This window comes from Ursus americanus, chromosome 2 (assembly GCF_024610735.1).
Source record: "Ursus americanus isolate L20-20 chromosome 2, mUrsAme1.1.p, whole genome shotgun sequence".
NCBI classification, from domain to species: Eukaryota; Metazoa; Chordata; class Mammalia; order Carnivora; family Ursidae; genus Ursus; species Ursus americanus.
This window is the reverse complement of record NC_142128.1, coordinates 106,331,881-106,344,430: the sequence shown is the minus strand read 5'-3', so window position 1 is coordinate 106,344,430 and position 12,550 is coordinate 106,331,881. Positions and strand designations below refer to the sequence as shown.

The 12,550-nt window shown below is 37.8% G+C and overlaps 1 protein-coding gene across 2 annotated transcripts in view; it reads right to left on the bottom strand.

The window, feature by feature from the left end:
• Positions 1–2,745: 2,745 nt before the first annotated feature.
• RGS7 (regulator of G protein signaling 7) overlaps positions 2,746–12,550 on the bottom strand; it is a 550,126-nt gene continuing 540,321 nt past the window's right edge. For both annotated transcript variants that reach the window (XM_087859757.1, XM_087859761.1), the window contains exon 18: positions 2,746–3,432. The gene's annotated coding sequence lies outside the window, so the exon portion shown is untranslated. The remainder of the gene's footprint in view (positions 3,433–12,550) is intronic.

Sequence of the window (12,550 nt, the reverse complement as noted above, 5' to 3'; positions counted from 1 at the left end):
TCCCAATTTATTTGGTTTCTGAACAAGTTGAAATGATTGAGGTCTCATAACTTAATAAAGACAAAGATTTATTAATCAGTTTATTAATTATGGAGTACTCATGTCTACCCAGCAAGTAACAACCTTTGTAAAGATGAAGTTGTAAACGCATTACATTTCAGCTGTAAGGAAACTTTTCCAGGTATTCAAGGGCATATACAACAGTTTCTGACTTAAACTGATTCTTAAATAATGATGTCTTATGTTTGATATATCATTTGGCATCTTTTTAAAGGTTAATTTGGAGTATAAAATTCTGAATAAAAAGATACAAAAACATGGTCGTACGCAAGAAAATATGTGGGATACATTTGTATGATACACGACTTAGATCTCTCTCCATCCTTTACATTCATCAAATTCTTTGCTATCTCTGTTTTCTTAAGATGGCTTAGAGGATGGATGGGTAGCTCTGGTTACCTCCTGTTGATGATTTAGAGGGTGTTAGAATATGCAAAGGGACAGTCATGGGCAACAGTAAAGTCATTGGCTATTTCAACACGCTCTTTCAAGTATGTAATGAAGAACCCACAAATCCTATGTGTGGAGACAGTCCGTGCACACACCTGGACTAAATCGATGCCGGTAGCCAAGACTTGCTTTCCACATAGACCAGAATTACTCAGAAACCATCACACATCCCTCAGGAGAAGCGAGCACTCAGCCAGGAGAACAGGACGAGGCATGTGCAAGCCTCGAGCAGCAACATCTGCTCACACACGTGTCATGATGAAAAGGGAGCAGTTTTTTCTCTCATTTATTTTCCTGGCACCTGACAGAGGTAGAGTTGCTGACCATATTTCTGCTACTGTTATTCAATCGGAAAACCCATTGTAGCTCCCCAGAAAACACTGCTGTAAACATCGCAAAGGGAAGAATCAGGCCAAGGCAATTTAGAGGGTGAATTAAATAGTTTTGCAGTTGAGTGTGGAAACTCCGGGCTGCTTCTTCAGGGGGAAACTTTTTAAGTTGTGTTAAGGTAGAAAAAGACTTCTTAAAAACCATTTGTTCATTGGAAACTTGAGAGCTTTTTCTTCTGTGCCGGAGTGGGGTAGAGACAGTTGCCACATGCTTATCTGAGTGAACTGCAAGAAAGCCAACATTTTTCTAAATGCTTCTCCTAAAATACGCTATTTCGTATCCTGAGCCTTGTCTAAACCCTGTTAAATGGAGTCGTTAGGCTGTTTAAATGTTTTATATCCTTGAACTCAAACGGACTCGCATGTTTACTAGGAGCTCCCGACTTGGGGATACTTGCTTGGATATTTCTCTTTTCTGACCTCTTGCCATTCTTACATCTTTGATTTCTGCATACATTTGTGATTTAAAATTTTCAGTAAGGATGGGCACCTAAGGAATGACAATTTGAAAGAGGTAGCCTCCAAAATAACCAATCCTATTTGTGCAAGTAATCGGTTATTGCTTTCTTTCAAATAATGTTTTCAAATACTGTTTCTGCTACATGGTGTTTCAATCTAGCGTCCGTGCCTCTGCCCCAGGCTGTCCTGAGTGCGGTGTTTCCAAGGGAGAACACCTATATGTTCGGATTTATGTGTGTGTACTTTATGTTCTCCTTTTAAAAAGTCACAGGGCATATAGCTAAACCTTTTCTAAATCTTAAAGTAAATACAGTGTTCTGATTATTGTCCATGTACATATTTCTCCTATCAAGTCTCTCCCATTTCGTGACAGTTCTATACACTAGCTCACAGACTCACAACTAACTTCTCACAGATGTTGGTACTTTCTTCCAGAATTTAACTTTACCAACAGTAATTAAGAATTACATTAATTACAATAACTACTTTTTTCTTTTTTAAATATCCAGAGTCTGCAGTGCCTGTGTGGATGCAAAAGGAAACAAGGTAAGCTTGTCTCCCCACTGTGACCACCTCTTAAAGGGAGTCAGGTTTCGCTTCTAGGGTCCATGGGTGAGTTTCAGAGGGTATTCTGTGAATGCCCTAAGATTTACGGCACATGCTTCCTATGTGAGAGTGTATAGGGATTTTCATTTACATTTTACCAAAAGAAGTTGTGTGGTGGAGTGGGTTGGTGTGGTGTAGGGGGCTCTGGAGGGACACTGCCTGAACTTGTTCACCAGCTCACTACACGGCTGTGTGACTTAGAGCAGCTTCCCTGGCCTCCCTCTGCTTCAATGGTCTCAAAATTGCAGAAATGATCTTATAGGGCTGCTGTGAGAATGAAATGTGAGGACTTTATGGGCATGTAAAGCCCATACTACTGAGGCAGGTACTTATGAAAGATTACTAATTACCACTGTGTTCTCAAAAGAATTAGTAACCACCAAAGTGTTAAAAAGTCGCTGATTGAAGGCATTTTTAGAATTATACTTTAAGGAAAAATACCAGTTCCTGAGTGGGGAAGTCATACTCAAACCTAATTCTCATAGAAATATCCATTAGCAAAACACAGAGATGCATATTCAGAATGAGGCTGAAAGGCCTGGGAAAAAGCTCTAAAAATGTCGACGGCCAATTTGTGTTGGTCTTGAACGGGAGAAAAAGCATCTACCTGGTCCTGGGTTAGTCCCCAGGGAAACACTTTCTGTCAGCTCCTGACTATGGTACCATCTAAACTGCCTTAAAGCCCTGAAATAAACATTCGGGGTGATAGCTTAAAATTTCATTTGTGGATGCTTTCTCACCATTTTGTCAGCACGCAGAAGTCAAAAGTTACAAAAACAACGAGATTCTGCATCTTTTAATGAAAGATAAAACAACAATATAAACATACACAAATTTACAGAGAAGGGATCAACTTTAATACAATTGGAGTAAAAGGTGTTTCTTATTTAAATATGGTATAAAAATAAATGCAAGAAACATTAACCGAGAATGTACAGACAACAAAGACATGAGCTTGTTTCCGACTGTGAACACATTGGTGAAATGAAACTTTCTGTGCTAATTTATTGTTTAGTAAATGTGAAGCCATATGTATACTTATTAATATATGTTTTTTCTGTTACAATTCTTCCAGTTTTTGACTGAGTGAATTTTCAGTGAACTGTGTGTTTAGCAGAAGCTTTAAGAGAAAGAGAAAGAAAAAAAAAGGTTTACTTCACTTGAACTTGTTAAAAAGGAAAAGACACAGATCGAGCTTAGTACAGGAGAAAGTAAGCAGACAACATTGTGAAATGGAGGCATTGAGATGGTAGAGTCACTGGGAATGGCGATGCCCTCGTGTACACAAAGAGAGAACAATTCAGGTCCTTTGCTCATGCAACATCTTGGTCTAATGTCCTCTGCTCCAGGTAACAACAAAGAGCTACAAAGTATATGCAATGACTCCAGGCTGCTTCCATGCTACAAGGTGATCCTTTTAGTAAGACTGAACGAGGCTTGTTAACCTCTTTGACGTGAGAGATTTCCCCTGAGAAAAAATATAAAACACAGAAAAAAAAAACACAACAGTATGATCACTGAAAACCTGCTCTGAGTAGCATCTCTTTACTGCAGCTGATTTTTGTGCACAGGTCAAAACGGAACCCCTTAGATACATCTTAGTTCAAACTTCCTCCCTCCACCAACACATCAGACAAAATGACCTGCCCCTCTTTCCACCCTCCCACCCCTCAACCCACTACCTCCCCACTGCAAACAGACTGATGGGTTCACAGCACAGATTAGCAAATAATAAAACATGTCCATAAACGTTTCATCAAGGCTTAGCAATGATGCAACACCTAGATTTGCAACTGGTTATAAACATGTTAAAACAAACCTTAGTTAACTGCTCTGAAAGTACCAATGTGAATGCATTCTTGTTGAATTGCTGGAATGAATGTCATGTTTACAAATATCTAGATATGCAGAGGGTATGATTTAATTAAACAAAATTCATTTTTAAAGGTGTAATTGGTAGAAACTCAAGATTGAGTCTGTCCCCCATCTTATACGGTAATGGAGAAAAAGATGCCAATTACACATCTACAGATAAAAGTCTATTTGCCCCCTACTTCTAACCAGACATCTTCTTATCCTTTTCCACCAGATTTCCTCCAACTCCAACCCCATAAAAATCCCATATATCCTGATTCCATATATTGTGTTAATACCTAGAGTACATATTTACTTTTTTGAAATCTTGAAAGCCAACACTGCCCCTATTAATACTAGTACCCTAGAGAGATAAAAAATTTTTTTAATTTCTGATCAGAGTTGCAGATTGTCAATTGGTGGTTTCTGTCTCATCTCTCATTTTATATGTTCTAGTAATAAAAATAAGATGGTTCACTTATTTGAATGGAATTTGTCTTTTTCAGAGTATAACATAATAAGGTAAAGTCAAAAGCTTTTATGAGAAATATAATCCTTTAGTAATAAACTACTCATTAAGTAGTCTTGATTTACTACCTAATATGGATCAGAGTTTGATGACAGGCAGTGTGGTGTTGGGAGAGAAATGATCACTCATGGCCATATTTGGGGACAGAGCAATATGTTTAAGAAATGATCAATAATTTTAAAATCAAGCTTTCTTTACACACGTCACAGTAACTGACAAGGGCCCTGTGGCTGACAGGGATAGCAGCAATGGAAAATCAAGCACCATTTTCTTTTAATTGGGGAAAAAGTTTCAAAACTTAGCATCTAGCAACTAATAGTAGAGAATACCTTCCCACTGGCTATGCTTTAGTCACTTTATGGAACGAAAAGAAGAAAAGAAAAAGCAGTTCGCTAACAAGAAACCCTACTTTACATTGTATGTTGGCCTTATAAACGATATGTTTTGCTTCTTCCTGCCACCCCTTCTGTGCTTGTTTTCTCATCCGTAAAATGGGGATAATTACAGTACCTACTTTTTTCTGAAGAATAATGAAACTAAATTGCTTAAAACTATTCTTGGAACATTTTACGTGCTAAGTTTATGTTGGCTATTATCTCACTATATTATTACTATTATTGTTTTTGTTATATGCTTTCTCATTAGGACACTGACCCCAAAGTCTATTCTGACTCTATAAGGGCATAAAGTCGCTAATATATTGGAATCTAAAATTATACTGCTTTTCCATCCTAAACCTGGGCAATAGGCTGATCAGATAATGCTGGAATCTAAAAGCTATCTTTCTATACTTGAAGACCACACGATTGCCACGTGGACGACTGCATTCATTTCTTGTGCTATTGATGTAAGTGTGCACGTGAGTTTATGTATATTTATTCTGAGGCTGATTAATGTATTTTTAAAAAGAGCTTACTGTTTCTAATGCCATATATGGGATGGAAAAATGCCATATTGGTTGAGGCATAAGAGTGAATGCTTAAATAGCAGAGGAGGGGGAAGATGCTAATTTAAAATTGTTACTTTTAAAACTGCAGATTAGTGTGATTTGTTAAAAACTACTGGGAAGAAGAACGAAATAGTCACGTTGAAATAGAAAGTCATTTGAAACTCATATAATCATTTTTTATTTGGACTGTGAAAATTACTGTCATCTTTGTAAATCTAATAAATATTAACATGGCTCTCTTTCTACAGATTTTTGAAACATCCTTGAAGCTATTAGTACTTGGCCTGGTATGGGTTTCATTAAAAAGGGGGTGAGTTACAAGGTTAGCTTGACAAGCTGTTGTCCTAGGAGATAATTTAAAAATACTCATTCTTAGAAATCCATAGAAAAGCACAGGCTTACAGTCTACTTGGGGACTTGTGATAATAGGAAAACAGAACAGAAATGGGAAACAGTCACCCGGTGGAACACTTTGTGTGTTATGGTCTTACCAAATACGTAATAGGGATATTTGTTATGTGCATTGAGAAAACTAAAAGGCAAATTTGGGTATGACTAACAGTAAAAAAAAAAAAAAAAAAAAAAAAAGGTTTACACGCCCCAGTCTGGGATCGAAGTCAATAGCCCAGGTGCCCAACGAGTCACGTGAACTTGAAGATCTAGATCATTGGGCTCTATCTGTAAACCCTGTGAAAAATTCTGGGAAAACCAGACAGGCACTATTTTAGTGTACAAGGAAATACAGTTGCTCACTCTGCTGGAAAATCTTAAATTAAAAAGAACATTGGTCTTTTCTTGTAGGTAGGAAAGGATGTATTTAGACATCCGCTGTTTATAAAACTCCTTTTCAGTGTGGATCCTCAGGGCTGTACTGAATCAACCCCTGCCAACTAACTTTTCATGATTTTTCTAAGTTGAAGAATCTGAGAAATTTTTACAGCTAAGTTCTAAAATCTTAATTCTGGAAACCTGCTTACAACTGAATTCTGTATGAATAATATTTACTTTTAACCAAATCCCTATATATGTGTTATGTCATTTATACCCTTTCTTGTCAGATTCTAAAGAAAAAGGATTACACTGGGAACAGCACTCCATAGAGAAAGACAAAGACAGGAACTCAGAACAAAACAAAATAGAACGAAAATTCAAAATCCTATGAGATGTTGTACTGTCCAGCTCATGGGCAAAAAGCTAAAAAAGCAGCACATAATCAATTTCAGGACAGAAATACAGCTCAGAGTTTTGCTGGCACCTAAGTGAATACGGACCACCTGCCTAATCTACAATAGTTGTTACATAAAGTCATATGAACAAGGAGAGTTTTCTGGTCCCTCACAGTAAAACTTCACCTCTTAAATGCCCCATAGAGATTCTGTTAGCGTCAGGAAAATATCCACCTCCCCGCCCCCCCCCCCCCAAAAAAGTCAGAGCAAGCAACCTATGTGTTGGTAACTAATAGTTAAAAATTTTACATGATTTTAAAAATGTTTCTTGTTCTAAAGTAGTGACAGAACGTTGACAATAAGGCACTGTGAGTTGGTAGAAATGGACATGACAGCCAGGCTCACAGCGCCAGTCTGAGAGCCTGGGGCACTAGGGAGATGGAGGCCGTTCTCTGCCGTCCTTTCCCGCAGAAAGGGGGAGAGAAGGCAGAGAAGCCACACGTGCTTGGGTGACTAAGCCACTTGTTTTACTACTGTTGTAAAAACACACAGCAGTCTTTCCTGCTCTACAGGACACCAAACAGACTGAGAAGAAATGAAGGGGTAGGATGTATAGAAGAGAGCCATGAAAGAGCTTAAAGAGAAAAGGAGGGGATTATCAGCATCTTTTGGATTAAAAAAAAAAACTGTAACCTCTTCTCTCTTGCATTCTCTTGCAATTCCAACTTGCACGTGTCCTGTCAAAGCCTCCTTGTCTCTGTTCTATGTTGCTGTAGACTCAGAAGTCCATTCTAGAATGTCCTGTAGGCTCCAGAGTGAGGGAGCCAGAATAAGAAACTGCACGTCTTGCTGAGTGTGTGTTGGTGTATGTGACCCGTTGTCTGAGCGGAGGCCCAGCCCCACTGCGTGTGGTGAGGAGCTGAGTGCTTGGCGATAATGTGGCACTGTGGTACCAGACACAGGTGGGCGATTCGAGACACTGCACTTAAGGGTACTATCTGTTCTTCTGCTCTCATGTTGAAAAATGCCCTGTTTCACTTACAAATACCATTGCCTTTGCCCGGATTCCAAAATCCTTCCTAATCTGGCTTTCCCGGCCTTTCAAACTGCCTATCGTCGCCCCACAAAATGGTTCTTCGCACCTGCTGTTCTATCAGCTTGGGTCACCTACCCATGGTGGTAGATAACCGTTCAGATTCTGCCCACTTCTCAAAGATGACTTTCTTATCCAAGTCCTTGCTGGAGCCTTCTAACTGCCCCCTAAAGCCCTCTGAGTCCCTCTCCAGACTCTCTTGCCCAGAGAATCAGAACTAGCATATTTACAAGCCATTTTGTATAACTCATCAAGTCAACTGGCTTTGTGAAACCATCAACAGTTGTTAAACAGCATTAACATTACAGAATCCCCCAGTACATACTAGATTCTTTGCATGAGTTGAGTTCCTTGGCTGAAATCATAATTTTAAAAATAAGCTTCTAGAAACTAAGGTAATGAGACTCAAATGTCTTGGGTTAACTTTTGACGTAAGGGAGGAGAGACATAGTGGATTGAGAGATGGGGAACACTGGTCACACCCTAAATACTGACTAACTGACAGATTCTGGGCCTGTTTAACCCTTATTTTAGAAAGCTCTTCCCTGCTTGAAATGAAACCAGTTCTCCTGGGTAAACTTGCAGTTGGGTTTACTGAACATGTGAATAATTTAACGAAACTATGGAGAGTGTCAGTTCCCAGAAAGTTAAAGATAAGCTCAAATCGTTGAGAAGAAGGAAGAAATGAAGGAAGGAAGGAGGGAAAGAAGGAAGAAGAAAAGGATTCTATATCTAGTTTGCGAGCTGCTATATGTAATGTGGAGGACTGAAAAAATTCTACTGTTATGTACTAAAAAGAGAGGGCTTAGGAACACATTTACATTTAAACATCTATTACTAGCTTCCTGTTTGGATTGAGAAAGAACGATTAAAGCCAAATACTTTCCTCAGTTTAAAATGTTTTCCTAAAATAAAAGTAGTGTATAACCATTAGAAAAAATGGGGAAAACATAGAAAAATATAAAGAATAAATAAACATTACTTGAACACAGTTTTTTTACATACTAATATGTCATTCTATTGTTTTTACAAAAATGTTTTAATTTTTTACAAAACTGAAATTATACTGTGCATAGTATTGGCTTATTATGGGTAACACACATATTACAGTGATTAAATTTTAATCAATTATTCATATTATATGTTTTTTTCTAAAATAATGTTTTGTCCAAATTCATTGCATTAGTGGGTAAGGAGATCAATTTAGATAGATGCTACCAATATGATGAAAAAAATGAAATATGATAGAATAGCTTGGAATATATCAAAGTGCATCACACATAATAAGGGAACGTACTATTTCTGAGGTGTTATTTTAGTTACACATATAAACACACACAAGCAGTTTATAAAGTAATACAATATATACACGAACACAAACACACATGCAGGACTGTGTCTAATGTGGCTGGCAATAAAAAAAGATGCAAGCCAGTGCTCTCAAGTCTAACTTTTCACAGCTGCATAGTATCCATCAGGGAGGTTTACCTTACTGTCTGTGAGAAATCGTAACAATGTAAACTGCTCTACCTTAAGGTTGTGTTTTGTATTTGGCAGTTACATGATGCAACGAACATTCTCGTATGCATGTAGGTTTTCTTAGAATTAAATTATTAGCAGTTGAATTACTGACTGAAAGTCCAAGATGAATTTTGAAACTTTAAACAAAACTTTGAGCAGCTGTTCAACAGTACTTTTGAAAATTTTTTGAAACAAAATTTTGAAACTTAAACAAAACTTTAAAGTTTTGTTCAAAAAAAGTGTTTAGCAATTCATATTCCTGTTAACGGTGTATGAAGTCACTGATTTACTTACCCCTTTTCTCACACTAGATATTATATTAAAACTAACCTATTTGGAGGTAAAAGTTATTTTGTTGCTTTTTAAATTATACTTGGCTATTAATGAAGATAGATTTTTGTTCTCATCTACTTATTGACTATTTGTATCCTTCTTAAAGTGTTCAAATGCTTTGTCCATTGTTCTAATGGCACATTGTTCTGATTATTCCCCATGTAAAGTATGTTAGCTTTTTGCCATGTACAAGCTCACGAGTTTACCAGACCTGAGGACAGGAGGTTGCTGTAACAAAGGTTTGTGGAGTGAGACATGGAGTGGTCTTTCGTGGTACCTCTGTAGCCGAGACAGAGAAGGGTGAAGCTCCTAACAAAACAGTTATCTCCAAGATGTGCTAGTTATTGGAGTAGTAGAAATCTGCCTTCCTCTCTGTTCTTTTCTTTTCTTTTTTTTTGACTTTATTTATTTATTTGAGAGAGAAAGAGCACAAGCAGTAGGGAGGAGAAGCAGACTCCCCACTGAGCAGGGAGCTGGACATGGGACTCAAACCCAGGAACCTGGGGTCAGGACCTGAGCCAAAGGCAGCCTCCTAACAGACTGAGCCACCTACGTGCCCCTTCCTCTCTGTTCTTTATGGCATTTTAATAAGTTATTTTCACTATTAAACTGATGTAGTTCTGATAAAATGTACGTATGATGCAAATTTGGTAATCTTGGTTGAAAGGCTGGCTAACAAAGAAATACTCTAGAAACTTATGTAAAGCTATAACTCACAAGATGAGTTTAATGAAAAGAAAGATAAAGAACCAAACTTAGATTAAAATAAACAAACAATAAACCAAAATTCTAGCAGTAAAAGACAAGATTGAGGAGCTCTCATCTGAACTTCTGAGGGAAAAAAAATGTTTTTTTAAAAAAGTTCAAGCCCCATATGACTACATTTTATTTTTAAAAGTTTTTAATTTTTAAAATTCCAATATAATTAACATACAGTGTTATATTAATCTCAGGTGTACAATCGGATGATTCAACAATTCTATACATGACTCAGTGCTCATCATGATTAAGGAGCTCTTAATCCCCTTCACCTGTTTCACCCATTTCCCCCCCCCCCCCCATCTCCCCTCTGGCAACCACCAGTCTGTTGTCTATATTTAAGAGTCTGTTTTTCTTGGTTGTCTCTTTTTTTCTTTTTCATAAAGAGAGCATTTGTGTGTCCAGGTTCTATTAGGCAAGGAAATACAACCATGAAAATGATGGCGTTTCTTCCTTCAAGGAGTTCATAGTTTCGTTTGAAATTTTTGTTTTATTTTGTAAATTTAAATTCAATTAATTAACATATAATGTTATTATTAGTTTCAGAGGGAGAGTATAGTGATTCATCAGTCTTATATAACACTCAGTGCTCATTACATCATGTGCCCCCCTTAATGTCCATCCCCCAGTTACCCCATCAAATGACTACATTTTGACATGGCTGCTGTGAGCTGGGGAGGGGGAATTGATGCAATTTTCAGGCTGGTTTATAAAAGTTCTATGACGTTCTTTCTTCCTATTTCCTTTCCTACTGGAAGACAATAGTCCCAGTCTCTGCCGGTTGGGTTACATTTCAAGTACTGTGTTCAGGAATGTTCTGGGGGACTGCTGACAGACTGGAGCAATGTAGGAGGTTAGCAACTAAGATGATGAAAGAACAGGAGATTATTGGATTAGAAAGTATTAGAAATACACTTTCCTGATGCAGGTCTCACTCGAATTTAATTTGATAGCAATTTTTAAGGCATCTTCACTTTATTGAGTCTTATTAAGCGTTCAATTTAGTTTTCACAGAAATGTCTTTTTTCTTTTCATACTCAAATTTCAGCAGCTAATATATTTAAATAAATTTTGTAATTACTATCAATTCAGTTATGATAAACTCAACATGGGAACAAACACAACGGACTCTTAACCATATAATTCAACTGGTGGTTGCACAATGGGCACAGCCGGAGAACAGCCCCTGAGCTGTGACATTCGGTGTACCCTTGGCATCGACCAGTGGAGGGAGGACAGCATTGGTTAGTCCAGGGCTGTGGTTTTCAGAGTGTGGTCTCAAAGCCAGTAGGAACAGTGTCATTTAAGAATTAGTTAAAAATGAAAATTCTTGGATCCCACAAGAAAACTACTATTCAAACCTCATGAGAGGTGAGGTCTAGCAATCTGTCTTACCAGGTGTTTCCGCTGCAGTCAAATGTGAGAACCACTGATCCTGGTAAGGAGAGGTCAGGTAGGAATGCTCCTACGTGGATCACAGTTCTTAAACATTACTGTTCTGATGTGTTTGTAACAAATGCAAATGGAGGGATCAAAAGAAGGGGGGAGAGAAAAACGACTGACTCAGTTTATCTGGGATGAAGTCATGGAATCTCCATTTTCTAAGTCCCTGGTGATTTTGACATACGGGATATGGGTAGTTGAACCTCACAAAAAAATAATGAATTAGAGATTTTAGCTCAAGGAAGTAAAAAGAACACTTGAGAGGACTTGGTGTAACCACACCTTCAAGTAGTTCGATAGCCGTCTAGATCCAGAGGAATGTTTGTTATTTTGTCCGGTTCCAGAGACAGAACTAGGGTCAATACATGGAAGTTACAGAAAAGTAGACTATGCTGAAAATAAGAAGTGGATTTCTAGGAGGTGGTGTGGGCTGTCTGCACCACCTAAGGGTCCCACAAATTCTCTGGAATTTGTGAGCCAGCAAATGCTAGATGCTTCCTTGTCACCGAGGCCACAGAAGAGATTCCCGCAGTGGCCTGGAGACTGGGCCTCGGGAACTGTAGCCTGTAAACTCCTTTCCAATTTGGAGGCTCCAAAAAAAATTCATCTTTCTCAGTATCTCCCCAGAGTAACTTGAAGACAACTTTTAAAATTAGAAAAGATAAAAACTTTCCAGTTGCTTTTACTTTCTGGTATTAGAAGTACGTTCCTTCTAGATATTTGTAAGTATATTTCAAGTGAATTGTCTTGATAATAGATGCTTGTTATTCCCCTTTGTAACTCAGCTATGTCTACTGGGTAATTTTTCCATTGCTGATGAAACAGATGGGAAAACAATCTTTAATATCAAAGCAAATAAACTGAAATGACTTGATAAACCAAAAAAAGAATAGCGGAAATTTTCTTCCCCAGAAATTATAGTCAGTGCAGTTTAGTAAT